The sequence below is a fragment of the Diabrotica undecimpunctata genome, chromosome 2 (assembly GCF_040954645.1).
Source record: "Diabrotica undecimpunctata isolate CICGRU chromosome 2, icDiaUnde3, whole genome shotgun sequence".
NCBI classification, from domain to species: Eukaryota; Metazoa; Arthropoda; class Insecta; order Coleoptera; family Chrysomelidae; genus Diabrotica; species Diabrotica undecimpunctata.
The window spans coordinates 159,793,178-159,815,210 of NC_092804.1; positions in this window are offsets into that span (position 1 = coordinate 159,793,178).

Genomic DNA, 22,033 nt, shown 5'->3' on the forward strand with positions numbered 1-22,033 from the left:
ATATTTATTGCAAACAAATGTTACCATGGCTTAATTAGACACCTAAGATCAGATAAGGTCGCAAGAAAGACAAAATGCCAAATATATAAAACCCTAATAAGACCGGTACTCACATATGGCTCAGAAACCTGGACACTTACTAAAAGAGAGGAAACGTTGTTAGCCACCTTCGAAAGAAAAATCTTGCGACACATATATAAGGGCACAAAAGAAAACGGAATATGGCGAAGACGATACAACTCTGAACTATACAAAATATACCAGGATCCGGATATTATGACATTCATCAAAATAGGACGGCTGCGTTGGATAGGACATGTAGAAAGAATGGAAGAAGGCGAAATACCAAACAAAATATTCAAACAGATGCCAGTAGGAAAAAGAACAAGAGGAAGACCAAAACTGAGATACTTAGAACAAATAGAAAATGATATAACAACCTTAAAAATAAAAAACTGGAGAAAAAAAGCACGAAACAGATCGGAATAGAGAAGAATCCTAGAACAGGCCAAGACCCAAAAAGGGTTGTCGAGCCAGTGATGATGATGATGATGAATATTAAAAGTACAATTAGTTAATGAGGCATTTTCAAAATTGAAACCGTGCAAAAATGTTCCCCACTCTTGATACACATTGGTAATTGTTGATGATACTGATGGTCGAGAACAACTGAGGGTTTAAAATTTTTTGAGTATTATCGTTCTTATCGGACTTGGAGGGCCCCAAACGTGCTACTGCATCATTAGCCGCGGACTCAATTTCGTTTAGGTTTTCCATTTTCACACTAAATTTGCGCTTGCGGTTGCAACAACAATAAGCTGTCTTTAATAATTGCAAACAACTGTCAAACAACTGTAACCAGGGAGACGCAAATCCCACCGACGACTTAATTATTTTAATTTCTAACATCTAGACGACTTTGATAGTTGTCACAGTTAATTTCGAGTAAAAATAGCGCATGAATTGTACTATTTATGGTTGAAAATTGCTACGTTTGAAGAAAAAATAGTATAGTTTATTCGGCAAAGAAGCGACTTTTCTTGACTTGCCCTCTATTACGCGCCTCACTTCGTTCGGCGAGTAATATCGGGCGCGTCAAGAGAAGTCATGCTTCTCCGCCTCATAAAGTAATATACTATTATCTACGAGCAATAGTATAAAAGTTTTTCTAAATTTTTATAAATAAAAAATATTCGTATTTTTACAAAAGGGTTTTGCGTTGTAAAAAATATATTTTGTTTTAATTTTTTTTTTTGATATATAGGGTTAGTTCAATCTCATTGATCTGATTTTTAGTCAGTTCTGATTTTATTTAATGAAATAATTTGCTTGTGATAGTTAAAACCACTGTACGAGTAGACAACGAAACCTCGCAAGAATTCATAATAAAACGGGGAGTCCGTCAGGACTGCATTTTATCACCGACGTTGTTCAATACTTACTCGGAAATGCTGTTCAGGGAAGCTATTGATGGTTTAAGGGAAGGTATAAAAATCAATGGTGAAATCATAAACAATTTAAGATATGTGGACGATACTGCAAACATTATTAGACCGTGTAGTGGAAGCCTGTGACAGATACGGCATGAAATTAAACTGTAAGAAGACCAAAGTTCTTGTAGTAAGTAAAAACGACGTAATACAGCACCAATTCACAGCTATTAATGAACCCTTAAAAATAATCGACAAAATGCAGCCTAAATAAGGAATGGGACCACTCACAGGAAATAAGATATCGTATAGAAAAGACGAGAGCTGTCTTCAATTGCCTCAGAAAGATTTTATGTAATATGCAAATAAAAATTTATATAAGAGCATGAGTCTTGAGATGCTGTGTATTTTCTACCCTTTTGTATGAAGTCTAAGCCTGGACCTTGGTGGAGGCAACTTCCAAACGATTAGAAGCCTTCGAAATGTGGTGCTACCGCCGCATGCTCAGAATTTCCTATATCCATTGTGTTACAAACAACACCGTGATACAACGTATGAATAAAGTTCTGGAAATTATGCTTATCGTGAAAATCAGAAACATGACATACATAGGGCATGTGATGCACAATGAGAAGTATCAACTTATTCAACTTATTGTACAAGGCAAGATAGAAGGCAAAAGATCTCAAGGGCGCAGAAGGACATCGTAGTTGAAGAACATCAGACAGTGGGCAGGACTGACTATCATACATCTATTTAGAGCAGCTGTCAACAAAGTTGTATTGCCAAATTCCACAGAGGATAGACACCAAAAGAAGAAAAAGTTAAAACTAATAATTTATGTTTAAATGCTGGTTTATTAACATGGCACTTATGGTTAGTGAATTTCTCATTTTTGCGACATAAAATATAACTAAATTTTTACTCTTTTACCGCGAAATTAAGTTGAAATAAAATTTGTATTAACTAGACGTAAAAAATAAATATCTTTTGTCCTATACACAAAAATCAAAATACGTTTTAAATGTGAAAAGTACAGCTTTCCTATACATTTTTTTTAGATTGCCGCAAATGAATTCAGTTTCTATAGAGTTGTTAAATAAATTAACGTTAAGCGATTTTTCCCATTTTTTCGATTCCCAAGAGATAAATAATATTTTTTCCATAGCTAGTGTTAAAGTGTTGCTATAACAACTGTTTTGAGTTGATAAAATATCACTTTAACCGTAAAGGTAGATAAAGTGACACTTTAACAGCAAGAGTAGATAAAAGGTTTTAACTTTTTTTTATTCAATAAAATTTACAAATTCAAACACATTAAGGATTAAAAACAACTGAAATTTTACAATTAACATTATTAGAAATATCTATTTTTGGAGCATCACAACTTGTACTCGTTTGCTTAAACACTTGATTCGAGGTACTGGATTGATTTTCTGGTCCGTCAAGTATACACTTGGATACAGCAATCTTATTGCTTATTGACTCTTGAATGTAAGATTTTTCAACAGATGACGATTTCCATCCACCTAAACGTTTAACTTTTACTAGATCAGCTACAGACTTTGCGAACATAGTAGCTGAAGAACGACGGAAACAATGTCCCGTGTACATTTCTGAATTTGTAAGTTTCAAAAAATCTGCAATCTTCTTGGGGATATTATATATAGTGTTAATCCCCACCGGTTGAGTAGTGCACTTTTGCTGTCGGTAATTTACAAAAAACATACTGTGAGGTACGTCTTTGGGGTACAAGGCAATATACTTTCTCACAATTTCCAAGAAACTCAGTCCACTTTTCTTGTCAGTAATACAAAACGACCTTTCCTGCTTGGTTTTAGTATCAGATAATGAAAAGATTATCACCGATTTTCTGTCGTCCACCTTAAACACTTCTAACTTGTACAATTCATCGGACCTAGTCGCTCCATGCACACCAAAAATAGCAATAACCTTCATCAACAAATAGACATCATCAGGAGCTTCTGTCAGAAATTTAATAATGTCATCTGACTCCAGGATTTTGGACTTTTTAGCTTTGTATTCTCCACTCAGGTTTTTTAGTAAGGTGGTTAACTTGCTGAATTTAGAAATGTCACAATTTTCATTGACCAACAACGTACGCTTCAGCATCAAATAATACGACCATAATGACGATAGTATCGCTTTCTTCGACTTTTCAGAAAAATACGCCAGAAGTATTTTTTCACTCAAGCCATTGATATCCTTAATGCTTTTTCACTTTTTAACAGACTGGTATTCTTTCTCATACATCATCCTAGATTTTTGTGGCAACAATAAACTTTCTGCTTCCAACGCTGCATTTTCTACATCTGATGGCAGGTTTTCCTTTTCTTGTGTTAATTATTTTACGTCCTTTTCGTATTTATTCACTTTGTACACAAAACGCAACAATATTCTCCGCGAAAACCAAAACGTAACATTTGTTTGACATTTGTTGACAGAGTAATTCATATCCCTAGCAACGGAGCAACACAATTGCGATTTTTGTGCTAAAAATTACAATTTTCTTTGAAATTCTATTTTTTACCTGAACTTGAAGTCTTGCTATAGAAAAAAATATTGTATTGGACACGACGATAAAATCGCATTATCTTCTCGAGCATAATTAGCGTCTCGACTGACGTCTCGACGCTAAAAAAACGCTCTCGTAGATAAACTAAATTTACAATTTTATCGTCTTTTACAATAAATAACTATTATCCCTTCCATTGACTGGTCAAATTTTCATTAATAAAGCCTAATATTTAAAACATCCAGCATAAAAATTCCATAAGTTTGAAATTTTAACCATTAATGTAAGGTATTTGAAATATTTCGCTAAATTTAAACATTCAGATTACAAACAATCGTACGTCACGAGAAAGGCTTCCACGAAAAGGGTATAGAGAGGAATTTTTAGTTAAAGTTGTGTAGTTTTGAAAAACATACTTGTCTAATCAGAAACAACAGTTTTAAACGTTTTATATTGTTTGTAATGTGAAAGTTTAAATTTAACATTATTATTGGTGTAGTTTAAATTTTTAGAATCTTTATTATTTTTGTTAGCTCAAAATCAAGAGGCAAAAAACCATTTCCGCGAAATAAACCTTAAACCATCTGAAAGTTTAAAATTAATTCATAACTTTGCGTATATTTTCAAACCGCATTTAAATCAGCTTTCGTTAAATTCTTAACAGGTGTGAGCTCGTCTCACTATCTATGTCGTTTTTATTTAAAATTCAATTTTCTTGAGATAGACGGAAGGCAAGCAAAGTGAAACACGAATCCCAGGTTTAAATCAAATGAAATTCCATTGAAATATTTTATCATAATTTATTCCACAGCTATTTCTTTATTTTAAATTGATTTATTTGTAACTTATTTCGAATTTAACGAAGGCGTTAATTGCCATAGTCAAATTGTCGGGTCCTAAGGACTTGGTTAAGTTTTAGTTTTAGAACTAAATCAATATTAACAGTGTATATTTGCGGGTTTGCCAAAATACTGATTATTGATTAATACAGTTCGTAACTAAGCGATGTGATGGTCGACAAATATTGGCCTAAATAATTATATAATCGTCGGATTGTCAGGATTATAAATATTTGTCTTGTTATTGTATTTTAGAATTTCAAAGGTTTTTAAACTTCAGTACCTAATAAATGTGATTACATGTTAATTAACTATTAGTAACTATTGTTTCTACATATAGCAAATAGACGATAATGTTGTCAACAAACGATTTAAAAACTCAGTATCCCATAAAGAAATAGGGAAAGGTGGGGGAATATGGACTACTTAGGACAAAACTGTTATAGACTATTTGCTATAACTTTTACCAATTTGGAACTTATAATATGGACATTTTGTTAATTTAGTTAACCAATTCTTCTTCTTCTTCTTCTTCGTCTAGTTATTCACGTCCACATCTGAACATAAGCCTCTTCAAGTCTTCCTTTCCATTGTTTTTTATTGTACGCTACTTGTAGCGAATTTTTCCCGGCAGTCCTTTTCAGATCATCTGTCCATCTCATAGGAGGTCTGCCTCTGGGTCTTTTGTGTTGGTATGGTCTCCAGGTTAAAATTGATCTGTGCCATTTGTTTAGATCGCTTCTAGCTACATGTCCAGCGTATTCCCATTTCAACTTTAATGATTTTTGCACCACATCGGTGACTTTGGTTTTCTGTCTTATCCATGTGTTTGTTTTCTTGTCCTTAAGTGATATACCTAGCATTGCTCTTTCCATCGCGTGTTGAGTGACTCTAAGTATATTCATATTCTTTTTTGTGATTGTCCATGTTTGTGCCGCATAAGTTAATATCTGAGTAATGCATGCATCAAAAACTTTAGATCTAAGATGTAATTGAATTTGTTGATTTCTGAGTATATAGTTCAGTTTACCGAATGCTGCCCAAGCTAACTTTCTTCTTCTTTTTATTTCTTCAGTTTGAATTTCCCTATTTAGTATTATTCTTTGTCTTAAGTATATATATTCTTCAACTTTTTCTATTATAACTTTATCGTTTATTATTGTCACGGTGTCTTCGGAGTGCATGACTTTTGTTTTGTTTAAATTCATTTTCAGTCCTATTTTAGAAGATTCGGTATGTAGTTCTAAAAGCATGGTTTGCATTTCTTGTAGGTCAGTAGCTATCAGGATTATGTCATCTGCAAATCGTAGATTACTGAGGTAGCGGCCAATTATTGCTTCAAAAATATTATAAAATAATTACAAATATTAGAAAAATACATATTTTTGAAACTCAGAAAATTCAAAAACTTAAAAACAATGGAGATGGGTAATATCGATCAAGGATGGGAAATTCTCGTGTTTGGTGTACTTTCACACCATAAGTCTTCTTCTTGACTAATTTTTCTGTTTTTATCTTAGTAGCTTCGATTGTTCGTTTAACTTTCTCAACCTCATTATTCTTTCATTATTTTCTAATTGTTCTTTTAATGGTGTTGATGTTAAAATACTCCTCGCCCCTCGCGAGGCGAGGAACAGGCGAGGAGTAGGTAGACTACAGAAGAGGTGGGCAGATGATATCAAACAAGTCGCGGGCAAGCAGTGGATGAGAATTGCCAAGAGTAGAAACTTCCTCTAATTCTGATTCAAATAAAGAATCTTCTGATGATGGTGCTGCTTTTGGTCTCAGTTTTTTATTTTGGACTCACTTGGCCCTGGTAGTTCATCTAGGGGAACTGGTGTTAATTATGGTGTTTGGTGTGTATCGGGCAGAGAAGACACATTATCCTTATATTGTTTAACTACTGGTATAACTTATAATTCTTCTCCACAAAAAAACATCGGGATTGAAGAAAAGATCCCTGTGGTTCGAAAACCATTTACAGCCTTCTCAACAGACAAAGCCCTATTAAAGGCATTTTTAATAAGTTTCGCAACGTCCGTTGTATTGATTTTTTCATATTTTTTTTTGTTTTATATATTTGTCACATTCTTGGTAGTAAGCTGTCTGGAATGAAGAAAAAAACGTGATATCTAGAGGCTGGAGACGGTCGGAGGTGTACGGTGGTAGTGAAAGGAGATTTTAAATGCCGCGGAAAATGTTTGAACCATTCCACGAAAAGTTGTTCCGTTATCCACCCTGATTTGGAACATCTGCATATTACCCCAATAGGACGGTTTGAATGAATTTGAACCCCAAATGAATTGTTGAATGACACAAATAAATTTTCACCCCTAAACCACACTTAAAGGAAGAGATTCTGCTGACTTAAGGTTAAAGCTAGAAGAATTTAAAAAATAATAATTATTTGCCTATGGCATACTTTTTCACACATTTTTTACAAATTTATTATCAACCCAATAATTAACCACCCTTAATGTGAGCGAAAAAAATATTTATGACATATCACAGGGTTCTGCTGCAGTAGTTTTTACGAATTTATTACAACTTTAGTAATTTTTCAACACTTAACTAGCCCTTGTAGAAAGGCAATATTTCCGTTAGGGTACAATTTACGGTAAAGAAAATATTTTTTTAACATTATCACTATTTCTAACTAAAATAAAAAAGTGTTCTGCTAAGCTTTTACGAAACTTTGACTACCTTGATAATTTTCCACCCCTAAACCAATCTTATTTGGAAACGTTCCGGCTAGCTTAATATTCGAGTCAGAGGAATTCAAAACATTTTTCTTTGAAATACTACAGTGTTGTGCGAGGGGGTTTTATGAATTTATTACCACCTTAGTAAGTTTTTGCCTCTCAACTAACCTCTGTGAGGAGTCAATAATTGTGCTAGGTTAAAATTTAAGGTAAAAATTTTTTTTGTAATTTCTCTACTTTATTTATAAATAAAATAAGAAAAGGCTCTGGTTAATTTTTACTAAATATTAACCAAACTCATAATTTTTCACTCCTAAGCCACACTTAATGGAAAACATTTTACCAGCTACACATTCACGCTATTTGAATTAAAAAAAAACTTTTCGGAGATACGAAATACCACAGTGTTGTGCTAGATTTGTACTAATTTATTACCACCCTAGTAAGACTTGTAAGCTACGTTTAAGAAAGCCACAATTTTTTTACACGTAGCGTTTGTGAGAATCCACAACTCAACTCCGTACAACACTATAAAAGATATAACATCGTAGTAACCAGATTTTTATTGGTACTGATAAATAGTGGCATTTGGATAGCTTAGCCATTTTTTAAAACGCAGATCTGCCAATGGAATGGTCCTAATTTTCATTGACGTTTGTATGTTTTTACCCTTTCTATCGGTTTACCATTCTCACTGATTCTTTTAATTTGCTGTTTCTTCTTAGACATCATTATACATTTTGTGTTATTAATGTTCAGTGAAAGTCCATATCACTGACCCACTTCTGTGATTCTATTCATTAACTCCTGGAGGACTTTATAGCTGTCAACGAATATCACCGTGTCATCCACCTATCTGATGTTATTGATACATTCTCCGTTAATTCGAATTCCGGCTTCAACATCTTCTACTACTTCTTGAAAGATTTCCTTAGAATATATGTTAAACAGCAAAGGTGATAGTATACCTCCCTGTCGGACTCCACGCATGATTTTAATATCATTGGATTCTCCTGCTTCTGTACGGATAGACGATGTTTGATTCCAGTAAAAATTGCTATGTTAGATTACTATCAACTTTCAAAACGGAAGCTAAGGTCAAGGAAAAATTAATAATATACCAATAACAAATTATTAACATCACCATTTCTTGTCTTTTGTTTATTCAAATTATTAATTTTGTTTTATTTTACTTAATAATTTATTTTTTGATAACCAACCGCCCATTTTAAACCATTGTTAGTTGCGAATATAAACATTGAATTTTTTAAAGCTGTGAGCCAAAAAAATATCTTTTATTCATACTCATTAGTACCATGCATTTACAACTTAGTTCCATTTGGATAATCCCCCGTTATCCTCTCAGTGTAACGAGATGTATGGTCAGGTCACCGGTGCTTTGCACGTTATGAGTGCTGTACGAGTATACATAATGCAAGATCATTGGCGTACAATTACTCAAAATAAAAAAAAAATGAATAATGTAAAATATATCTAAATAAGAATAGATAAGATACAAAGGACAATATACGAAGTGAATAACTGATTTTAAAGTTAAAAACTTATATAGTTTGTTTTATATCGGTCTTTCTTCTTTTAGTACCCTGTCCGATTATCGAACGTTGGCGATCATATTGGCAATAATAACTTTGTTTACGGCGGCTCTAAATAAATTAGCAGTGGTCTCTTGATGCCATTCTCGGAGATTTCAGAGCCAAAATGTTCTTCTTTGTCCGGGCCTCTTCTTTCGGCGATCTTATCCTATATTATGAGATGTACAAGATTATACCTCTCTGGATGTCTCATTACATGACCTAAATATTGTTAATTTCAAACTTTTATCGTTTTTGTTATTTCTGTGCTCTTTTTCATTTGATATTAAACTATTTCTTATTCGACCAACCCAACTTATCTGCAATACTTGTCGATAAATTCACATCTCAAAGGCCTTCAATTTATATATATATATATATATATATATATATATATATATATATATATATATATATATATATATATATATATATTTTGTTATGATTGTTTATTTTGACTTTAATCTTATTTTATTGAGCCAATAAAAAAAAATATAACTTATTTGTTACCAAAAGTAAAATAATCTTTATATTACCTGTGTTCGATGGATTCAAAGATTTTCTAGTTGTCTTTTATCGGGATAGAGAAGAAAGGATAATAATAAAAAAAATATATTATATTACAAAGATTTATGTTTCTTTATTTTATATGAACGAATAAAACAATTATTAAATTCTGTCGTTATCTTATCAATCAGCTTACAAGAAAATAAATCAAATTTTTATACTCATAAGATTATAAAGCTACATACATTTATATTACGTGAAAACCAATTTTACTTAAAATTTTCTTTACTTGAAATAAGAAACAACAAAACTTTAAACTTTTGATTAGCCTAACAAACCTCAGTTCTTAAATTTGAATGCTAATGACCCTGATGTTAAACCGATCCTTCACAGATATAAAATTCAATTGTACAAACACTTACAGCTTATTTTCTTCTTGAGTTGTATGTTGGACCATATCCAGAAAAGTCCAGTCTCCTCAAAAGATGTGGTCTCTCCTCTTTGGCACCTCGGCTCTTTCTTAACGTCTCTGCAAACCTCCTGCAGACTACCCAAAAAACACCTGATTCACTTCTCCAAACTCAGCTACTTATTTACGACACCAGGACCTCCTTTTGTCAACTTGATGCCGTAAGAATACTTTCACATATACTTTATAAAATGCCCACGGTAGATACAAAGGACCTCTTTTAATCTACTTGTTATCTCCTTCTGCAAACTATTCACTTCTTTTCGTTACGTCGGTATCCAAACTTACGAACCACACCCTATCTTGAGACAAACGACTGTTTCCTTTCGATGACCAAAATATAACTAAATTATCCGCTCTCCTGATCGACCCACAAATTCCCATTTAAAAACGACCGTCCAATCAAAAGCTCCAATTGTGTTTACCATGATTTTGGAAAAGCCTAATTTCGGTTTCAGAGAAAAACTAAATAGCTTACTTTAAAATTGGTTTTGTCAATACAATTTATACACATTTTAAAAGATTAGAATATGGTCATTTAATACTCGACTATACAAACAATGAAAAGATTAACTTACAGGTAAAATGTCTTCTAATTCTAAACAAAGGTTTTTTTGATAATTTTGTTTGAAACGGAAAAAGGTCGTTTGCCAAACAAATTTCTATTCTTATCTACACTAAATCTTATCTTAAATTACTATATACAATTCGTTTATATTGATATCTTGAAATTTTATTTCGATGGATTTTTTTTTATTTATTTTTCTTTGGTTGGGAAAGAAGAAATATAACAATATATATATATATATATATATATATATATATATATATATATATATATTAATAAGATCCCCAAATTTTAAATAAAATTAAAATCAAAAGACCATTAAAAAAAATCGAGAACACCCTGTATATAGAAATAGTTTAGTTGTACAATCATAAACCATTTACCGGGAACAACGTGAGTGGTTTCCGAATATGTAAATAAGTGATCTAGAAAGTTTTCTCCGATAAAAAGACAATACGGTTTGGACATGACCAGGTAGATTTAGTACACAACTATTTGAAATTTGCGGTTATAATAGATTGGAAAGTAATAAGTAAGGATTATTGGTTAATAAGTTTTCTCCTTTACAAAAGTTAAAATAAGAATTCAAGGTCGTTTGTAGGAAAGTACTTTAACGTCAGGTAATTTTTAGAAAACCCAAAAATTTAATGGACTAAGAAACCGATGATGCGTTTGATGAGAGGGGAGGTTTGTTTGGATTGGTTTGAGATGGATAAAGAAGAAGGGGGTGAAAAGCTTGCCGGGAATGAAATAAGGGAAAAGAAGGACATTGTGAGTTGAACATCGAGAGAGACCGGTTCCGGTGAAAACTTTTTTTTTTGAGAAGAAGTAGTGCTTAGTGTTTGTGTGGAAAATTAAGCGGCCATTGGGGTAAGCAGAGACGAGTTCCAGTAGAAATAGAGGCATTACTGTAAGTACAAACAGATATATTTTCGTTGTGTCTGAGAGGCAGCAGTTTGTTTGTCTTGGAGTTTGAAGCTTGTAGTAAAGACATCACGACATTTTCACATACTGTTTGTCTTTTTCTTTTATTATCAAAAGAAACAGTAGGCGAATGAGCGAGCAGGGAAATTGGTAGGATCCGGGAAGTACATTGCGATCTGGTCAGGGCACAATCCAAGCAGAATCAAGGGAAGATAGTCTGTTTGAAAACCAAAGTTTTGAGTTTTTAATAAATTCTATAAAGACATTTTATCACGACCATCTATCAACATTCATATCAATTTGCAATATTTTTATAGTTAAGGTAAGAAGTCAAGGAACCAATAATTCTTTCTAAAATTTTTATATTAAGAGATATTTGATTTAGAAATACGTGTATTTAATTTTTATTGATTATTAAGGGATGTGTGATTTGATGGATGATTGATTATTTTTTTATTCTATTTATAGTGTATGGTGTAAGATTTATCCTCAACGGAATTTTAAATTAATTGGATATATTTTAAAATAAAGGACAATTGTTATAATATCAGAATTGATTGTCTATTATTTCTTTTTCCTTTTGTTGATCTTGCTTAAATAAAACTAGCAGAAGATACTTTGAAGCCACGTTTTAATTAAAAAAAAAAAAAAATTATTTTTATCCCTGAGATATTCTTTCCTTTTGATTTGTTTGATGATATATTATTAGGAATTGCAAATTCTGTCGCATATGATGTTTTCGCAAAACAAATAAATTCCTCCTAATTAATTTTTAATTTTAGGGCTATTTTTATCATTAATTTTTCTACGTGGCGTGGCTTCAAAGTAATATCTATATTATTGCCTTTGAGGGAAAGATGGACAATGGGAAAATAAATGAAAATAAATAAATTTGTGATAATAATTTTTCAAACAATCTTTAAAATTTACTTCCAAATTAATAAATCAAATAACTTTATAATTAAACCAAACATATAACCCATGCTTTAATGCGTACAATTAAACTTAAAAATTCTCTAACGTTCATACACAAATTACCAGTACTTATTATGACTTGTACTTAAAAAGAAGATCTCTTAATTAAATTTTATATTTATTATAAAAGCGAATATCTGAACAAAATTTTGAACAAAAAATCAAATTAGTTATGATATTACAGTGTGGGTGAAAGTCCTTTTTTTATTGTATATCAGACTGACCTTTTATTTACACAATTTTTCTATTGCCTCTTTTTCTCTTCCGACTGTGCTCTGACCATCTACTGCTCGTATTTTCGGATGCTTCACACACCTCTGTTCTTCGCAGCTAGTGAAAGTCTCTCTCACACACACACACATACTAAAGCCGCTACAGTTTCTTCAAAACACCTCCTGGATAAATACCTATCCCACAGGAACACACTTTCTTACTAATCGAAAGGATTTTCATTTCACCGATTCCTCATCATCATCATCATCATCATCATCATCCAGCCTTTATTTATCGCGTCCACTGCTGGACATTAAACTACATTATTTGCGATTTTTTGTTTTTTGTTGCCAATTTTGCGTGATACGCCTGATATTGTCAGCCCAACGTGTAGGTGGCCTTTCTCTACTACGTTTGTCTACTCTTGGCCTCCAATGTGTAATTTTGCCCGTCAATCGTGAGTCATGCATTCTCGGTACATGCCCATGTAACTTCACCGATTAGCCCTACATATATGCTACACCTGTTTTTCTTACTACAGGATGTAAATTCCTCTATGAACTGCTACACACCCTTTGGCTTGTTCCACAGACACATCAAACACTATACACAATTTTTATTTACAAGCAGCTCTGCTCACTTTTACTGCAGGCTATGGAGCAACAAAACAACCAGCTTCTTCAGAGCTTGAGAACACAGTAAAATTTCCTCCGGCGTCGCAAAATCGGCTTGGCGTCGTTTCCCTCTACCCTTTGCTTTTATAAATCAGATTCCAGTACCATACACTCCACACCATAAATTCTAACCAATCACATTTAATATTTTCAAACTCGCTGTCGTCATGACCTTATATCATTTGGTAATTCCAATTTTGTAAATAATTCCTTTCTTTTTCTTTACAAGTATCGATATAATATTATAACTAACCATCAAGATTATTATCTACCCTTATCTTTTACTAAAATCTTTCTCCTTACTTTCAAAATTTTGTGTACCAAAGGTTTCTATTTTGTATTCAAAGAATTTCTACACCTGTGCCTTTGACATAATTGTTCATTGAAAACAGACTATTGCTATCATATCGAAATCTCTCTAATGTTTATAATTAGAAAAACCATTACTCATTCTTATCTATTTGGTTTTTACAGAAATCATTTTCTTATTCATTTATTAAATCGACTTTATTGGTGTCGATGAAATTAAATTTATATTATGATATATATATATACATACATATATATATATATATATATATATATATATATATATATATATATATATTAGAGTAAATTCTATCATCATTAAAGTATATATTGGAAGCAACTATATTCAATGAGCATTTCGCTATAACAGCTATATATTTCCTCCTTTAGTGCTATACAATTAGATAATACAAACAAATTCTTTTTAAAGACATCTTTAGACATTCTTCTTGACATTCTTTAGACATCTCTTTGCATGAGGAATTTTCAAATTAAAACCGTGTTTGTGTAGAGAACTGTATTACACTCCCAAAAAGAAAACGAAAAAAGTACATAAAGCAGACAAGGTAAACTGAAAACATAATCTTACTTGTAAGACCAAAGCTTCTTAATATTTTGTCAAAGGGGTTGAAATTATAAACTGAGATCGGACGTAATGAAAAGGCAAGAAATCGAGATGGTGTTGGTTATTAGCTTAATTAAATTTCTTGTATGGAATTACCACTATTGTTAATAACACTCAACAAATTATTTGTAATCCTCAAGGAAACTAAGTTCCTGTAGCTGGCTGTATACCATGGATCTCAAAAAATTTGTTAAAATCCTTTATAAAAGGTATATAATTAAAAAGCCCAATCGGGCTATGTCACGAAGACAAATCGTTTTTGGAATTCATATTCCATCATCAGTGTCCTAAAAAGTTTATAACCACTTTAATTAAAAAGAACGCGAAGTTTAAATTTTGACCAAGGTTAATACAAAATGTGGTTAATACTTACTAGGTGTACATGTTTTGAGCCACTAAATATCGGGGTAAAAACCCGTTAAAAGTTACAGGTTACAATTTAGTTTGCATTATTCAAACTTATATATTAGGATGTTATAGTTACCAGTGGATTTGATAACATGGTAACGTACGACTCCACATGAAGTTGCTTGTCCTGAGATAAAGTGTCTACGAGGAGTTCATGATAGCAACTGATTGAAATGACAATATTGACATGTTAGGACAGAAGTCCGAACAAAGCAGTCAGTGTAACTTAATGTCTGTGATATCTGTGTCCAAATATGACAGAAGCCAACAATATTTAAAAATTGAATAAGTTAAAATTAAAATAATATAACAATAGCAACCATCAATGTTGTAGTCTTAAATTGTGAATTTGTCCTGAATTTATGTTAAGAACATGGAGGAAAGTATTATGTTGATTAATGTATGTGGAATGAATTGTGGTGAAGAATTGTGTGGGTACTGATAGGCAACTAACTATACATAGGTTTAAATAAAGAGGTGTGAAATAAGGATTCTAATAAAAGGCCCTTTATGTTTTGCAACATTTGGTACCTGGAAAATGCAAAATAGACATATGTAGGAAGTTGATTTCTTGAAACTTTATTTTAATGTGCTTTATTGAACCACACTAGACATATTGCAGTTTTGCCATCACATTTTTCACAGTATGTTTTAACTTTTTTAACTTTTCTATCGGCCTTTATACTAGTCATACTTCTTCTTAAAATTTTGTAACATCTTGTACACTTTCTTCTCTTTGTATTATCTACATACATCGCATTGCCTGAGATGGTATTTTTGGGTGTAACTGGTCGTGAGGGTTACAACATTTCTTTATTTTCAAATGCCTTCCCAAACTCCAGTCTGAACTTAAGGATAGGTTGTCGCTTTTTTCACGTTTTCTATTATTTAGCAACTAAGCATTGACTACTGCGGAATTAAATATTAATTCCACTGCCACTTTCCGGTACCACTTCAGAATTTTGCATATTGGTAAGAAGCCATTTGATTACTAAAATCAACACTCTTTTTCACCAAGTTATAATCGAGAATAGTTTGTAGTTTTAGCACTTATATATAATTTTTCTTTTCACCTGATTAAACCAAGATACAACTATTATGATTAAATGTTGTAAGGATTAAAACTGGTCTTTTGTCGACCCATTTTATCACTTGTAAAATCAATAATGGGGTTAAGTTTCATCGTAAGTAACCGGTTGCAACTTTTTTAATCGAGATTTTGGTTTAACATTTTTTTATAGTAGAACATCTGCACATGAATAATTCGTTTCTTGAACCATGATTTCAATTCATCGATCAATATTCTAAAATAAGGTGTTTTTACGTCGTCCGGAATATTATAAACTGGTTCTGTTTCACAAAGCATTGGAAATATGGTTTACATTCTATATTTAGAAAAATCTTTTACTGCAACTCTTGTTTGACCTAAACTAAATTAATACACACAACCAATTATCTATTTTTAGATAAGATACATTTAGGTCGTATAATTTTAAAACCAAGACCATAAGACCGTATATTATAAATAAATATATCCCTATATATATATATATATATATATATATATATATATATATATATATATATATATATATATATATATATAAATATATATATATATATATATAAATATATATATATATATATATATATATATATATATATATATATATATATATATATATATAAGAATTATCATAAAAGATCAGAAAAATACAATAAAAAAGTGCAATATTAAATATTAAGTGTTGTTAAGTGTTGTTAAAAAATGGCAAGTCATGTACTGTACGTCACGATTGGAGTAATAGGACCGCAGATACATAACTCAGGCCCTTTTAACAGGCTGATGTATTTTATTTTTCTATCTTATTGTATTCGATTGGTTAAATCCTATCATTTGAGATACTGTACGTAACGATTGATCCACTAAAAACGAAGATACGTAACTAAGGCCCTTTTAACGTGTTGCTGTATTTGATTTCTACGTCATTGTATTCTATTGGTTAAGTGATATCATTTGAGGTATCGTACGTCACAATTGGACTAATAGGACCGAAGATACATAACTAAGGCCATTTTGACATGCTACCTAATTTAATTTTTATACCTCATTGTATTTTATTTGTTAAATCCTTTCATTTGGGGTGAAACACGTCATGATTGGACTAATAGACCTAAAGATACACAACTAAGGCCATTTTGACATTGTGCTGCATTTGATTTTTCTATCCCATTGTATTTTTTATGTTAAATTCTATCATTGGAGGTACTATACATCACGATTGGACCAATAGGACCGAATATACGTGACTACAGCCCTTTTGACATGTTGCTGTATTCAATTTTTTTATTTCATTATTTTCAATTGGTTAAATCCTGTCATTTGAGATACTGTACGTCACGATTGGACTTATATAAACGAAGATATGTAACTAAGGCCTTTTTAACATGCTGCTATATTTGATTTTTCTGTCATTGTATTGTATTGGTTAAATTATATCATTTGAGGGGCTGTACGTCGCGACTGGACCAATTGGAGCGAAGATACAATAGGTAGTAGCAATATATCATAACCCGTTACTTTTAACCAAACATAATGCCAGAATGATTTGTGCATGAAAAAAATATATACATTCTTAAATTTACTATTTCGTTGTGGGTAATATTATATTCAACAGCGATGCCAAATTTCTGATTCTAAAATAATTGATAATAAAAGTAGATGTTTTGTTTTAAAACACCAACACGGTATCAAATCTCTAATCAATGAGATTGTTAAAATTTTTGTAACAAGGACAAGAAAAAAGTTATTAAGGTCTTGTAAAGTAGCGTCGATATACAGATGCTACTTTGCAAGACGATGCTAAATTTATGGTAAAAGCATAATGTATCGATGCGAAAATGATAGTAGGATGTATATATGTATATATATAGATACATACATATATATATACATACATATTTTTATATATATATATATATATATATATAAGCCATAAGTTTTTCATCCATATTTTCTGAAAGAAATGCATCTTTAATGCATATTTTTATTCTACTGAAAACTAGACAATAAATCTTATGTTAGCAGGTTTAAAAATAAGAAGAAGACAAATTCACAAAAATCTAAGAATTAAATACCAAACTGATTAGCAATAAAAGAAAAACCTGTAGCAAAACTTCCGCCTTCGTTGTAAAGTAAATAGAGCTATTAAATCCAGCAATATACCTACCAAGTAAAGTCATAAGATTAAAAATAACAGCTATAAAACAGTAATAACCACATGAAGAAAACTTTAAAATCGTTGTAAACAATTTAATGGTAGTTTATACTCTAAACAAAGCAAATTATTTTTAAAAGAAATACGTAAACAAAATAAATTTCCTTTAGTACGTAAAGGTGAACTAACGAATAAATTTTCTACCCAACTCCCACTAGAATTTTCAAATGGTAAAGTTTAAAAAGGAAGTAATTTTATTTAGAGAAACTGGAATTTTTTTCGTGGTAACAAAGTCAGCGCATTGTGGTCGCCCGAGTAATTTGTCACCGCTTGAACCCTCTTCAAACAAATAAGGTTTTTATCAAGTAATTACAAAAACAACTAACTGTCACACGCTCTATTTCCGAAACGTACCTAATCTAATTTGTTCTGTGCTAGATGGAAATGCCCATTGGCGTACAAAAACTATATGCATAAGACACGTCAATGTAATAATAGCAAGGAAAATTAACTGTTATATGAAATGACATCCTCCGAGATGATTGAAATAGTAGGAAATCAGAATAATTTTTAATCAAAATCTTCTTCTTCAAGTGCCATCTCCGCGGCGGAGGTCGGCAATCATTATAGCTATTCGGACTTTTGAGACGGCTGCTCTGAAAAGTTCATTTGATGTACATCCGTACCACTCTCTCAGGTTGCGCAGCCATGACATTCTACGCCTCCCAGTTCTTCTCTTTCCTTGGATCTTTCTCAGCATAATCAGTTGGGGAAAATTGTATTTATCTCCACGTGTAATATGTGCGAAATATTCCAATTTACTTGTTTTAATTATATTTAAAACTTCTATTTCTTTATTCATCCTTCTTTGTTTGTGATGTGTTCTGTCCACGATATTTTCAGAATTCTTCTATACACCCACAGCTCGAATGATTCCAGTTTTTTCATTGATGTCGCATTCAAGGTCCAAGATTCCTTTCCATAAAATAAAGTCGAAAAAATATAGCACCTCGCCAACCTATTGTTGAAATTTGCTCTAGCCTTTTCTATTCTGATTTTGATATCCTGAATGTAATCATTTGTGGAGTTAATCATTGTTCCCAGATATGCATATTTGTCCACTTGTTCGACGTTGGTTCCGTTTATTAGAAGATTCTCGTTATTATTTTGAGTTTTCGATATTCTCATAAATTTTGTCTTCTTAACATTCATTGTTAGACCATACTCTTTTCCATACTCCGCTATTCTGGTCACCAGTCTCTGAAGATCTTCAATATTTTCGGCTAAGATCACAGTGTCGTCCGCATATCTAATGTTGTTAATGGGAACTCGATTTACCTTTATTTCAGCTGTTTCACCCTCAAGAGCGTTTTTCAGGATCTCTTCAGGAGTAGGCATTAAAAAGAATTGGCGACAATACACATCCCTGTCTCACTCCACATCTTATTTCAATTTCTTCTAACAGCTGTTCGTTAACACGTACTTTTGCTCGCTGTTTGTAGTATAAATTTGATATGATCCTGAGGTCGTTGTAGTCAATATTCTTTGATTTCAGGATATTCATTAATTGTTTATGTCATACTTTATCGAATGCTTTATTATAGTCAATAAAACATACGTATATATCTTGATTGACGTCCAGGCATCTTTGTATCAGTATATTAAGTGAAAAAGAGCTTCACGCGTTCCTAGGATTTTGTGAAAACCAAATTGTGTATCATTAACGTCTATGTCCAGTTTGTGATATATTGGGTTATGGATGACTTTAAGTAGTAACTGACTTTTAGTAGTAACAAAATCAAAATTGAATCAAAATAGCAAGAGACAAATTACCAAGTATTAGAAGAAGTATCAGCCGTACGTGCAAAGCAAGGGATGAGTGAAACTATTCTTTATGTTGCTTTGGTCTGTAAAAAATGCAGCAGCTACTAGAAGAGGAGAGGAAGCATTGTCCTTGAATTCCCTTTATTATTAAGTGTAAAATTAGAACATTTATTCTATTCCACTATCTTATCCTGCTTCTTCTTCTTTTTGTAATAACACGATGTTTTGTTATTTATGTCATTTGCATTCTTTTAATGTTTTGGCGGCTGCGGAGATTTCGCATCGGACAAAAAAATGGTAATAAGCAGTACGAAATTCCCACACAAAAATATCTACAAAGAAACATGGGCTTCTCCAGATATGACAACAAGAAATAAGATCGATGACGTCTGAATAGAAGCCAAGACATACTTTAGGCATTTTAGACCTGAGAAGTCAAAGAGAGGCAAATAGCAATTCCGATCACCAACCTGTGCTTATTAAATTTAAACAAAAAATTAACGCCAAGGAAACAGAGAAAGGTGAAAAACAGATCAAATATGCTTTAGATATAGTGGCATCTAATAATGAAAAAAGAGCAAGATATGAAACAAAAATAGAAAACATAATTGAACAATGTAATAAAGTATATAAAAATCAGAAATATCGAAGGTAAGTGAAAGGTTATACAAGAAGCCGTTATAACAGCTGCGAAAGAAGTAATTGGAGAGATATAGTATCACAAATCATCCGAAATCAATTCAATAAGGCAAACACTCCTTCAAAACGGCTACCACAAAACCCATATAAATAGGAGCATTCAAAAGCATCTAAACTCCATTCCATCCAAAAAAGAAACCTTGCTGGCTGGTCACCCAAAATTTTTCTACCTTTTATCATAGGTGTCTCTGACAAGATTAGTAAAATTCTTAACAACCCAAACATCAAAATCATCTTCACTACTTACTCCAAGTTGTCCAATCTCGTCAGATCCGTAAAAGACCAAATCCCCAATGAAGATCATGGTTTCTACGAGATACCTGGTTCCAGTTTCATACATACATACATAGTACAGACAAACTGAGGAACCCCTAAACGTATTTACGAACATTCTATATCTGTAATACATTCCGATACTACTTCAGCCATAACCCAACATTATATTCTGACAGGCCACAAAATAGATTTCGAAAAATTAAAAATCATCGCTTTCATCTGCTCCTTAAAATCAAGAAATATCAAGCTATGGATATTAAAAAACGGCCTAACAGCTTAAACACGCGCGATGACGCTAAAAGACTGCCGGCAACATGGTGACCGCTGCTTCAGTGACTTCCACCCCAATTCATCCCGCTTAGACAGTTTCCGGGCATACCGTTTCCGCGCATACTGAAAGCATCATCTTTTTGAAAAGGTATTTCCAAGTTGTCAAATTTATTTGGATCATCATCCAGAATTTCAAGAATTAACGGCTCAATTGCGTTATGTAACATGTAACATGTTTTGTAACATCTCCAGATAAACTTTAACGGTTAAGTCAGCAATAGGAAAAACAGGCCTTACTATGCTTAAAAATACCTGCCCAAACATTTACTTTTTCTAGAAATTGAGAATATATTTTTCACGAAAGACGTGAGGGCTTGTGTCACTTTAATACCTCACATTATGTGTAATAACATTTCCATTGAGGGAAAAAGTACTGGCTGTTGGTTAATTTGATTGGACATATTTTCACAGAATTCTACTCTTCGATCGGGGTTATGATCCAAAAGTTGGTACATAATTTTTAGTTTGTATGAATAAAATTTGTTTTTAGCCAACACTCAGGGTACTGTGCTGTGACTGATTCCACAAATATACGCAACTTGGGCTGTAGAAGAAGTGGGTTCACTACTATTTATTTTTGCAATTATTTCAATTTTTTTAAACTTACAAAGGAGCTCTCTCAAATAAGTTCTGCCAAATATTTAACACTTTTGCAAAAGTTTAGCAAGTTTTTTAGTAAAAATAACTAAAAAATTGAAAAACGTCAACTTTTTTGCCAAATAAGCAGAGGCGGACGAGAATATTTATTAGGTAAATGCAAACTATAATTTAGTATTCATTTACTTTATTTATTAAAATCAGCTTAAACCCAAACAAAATTACTACGATTGAATAGGTATGTTCAATGCCTTTTAAACAAGATATCACTTGCCATAAACTCCCATTTAAAATTATCGGACACAGCGGCTCTGTAAC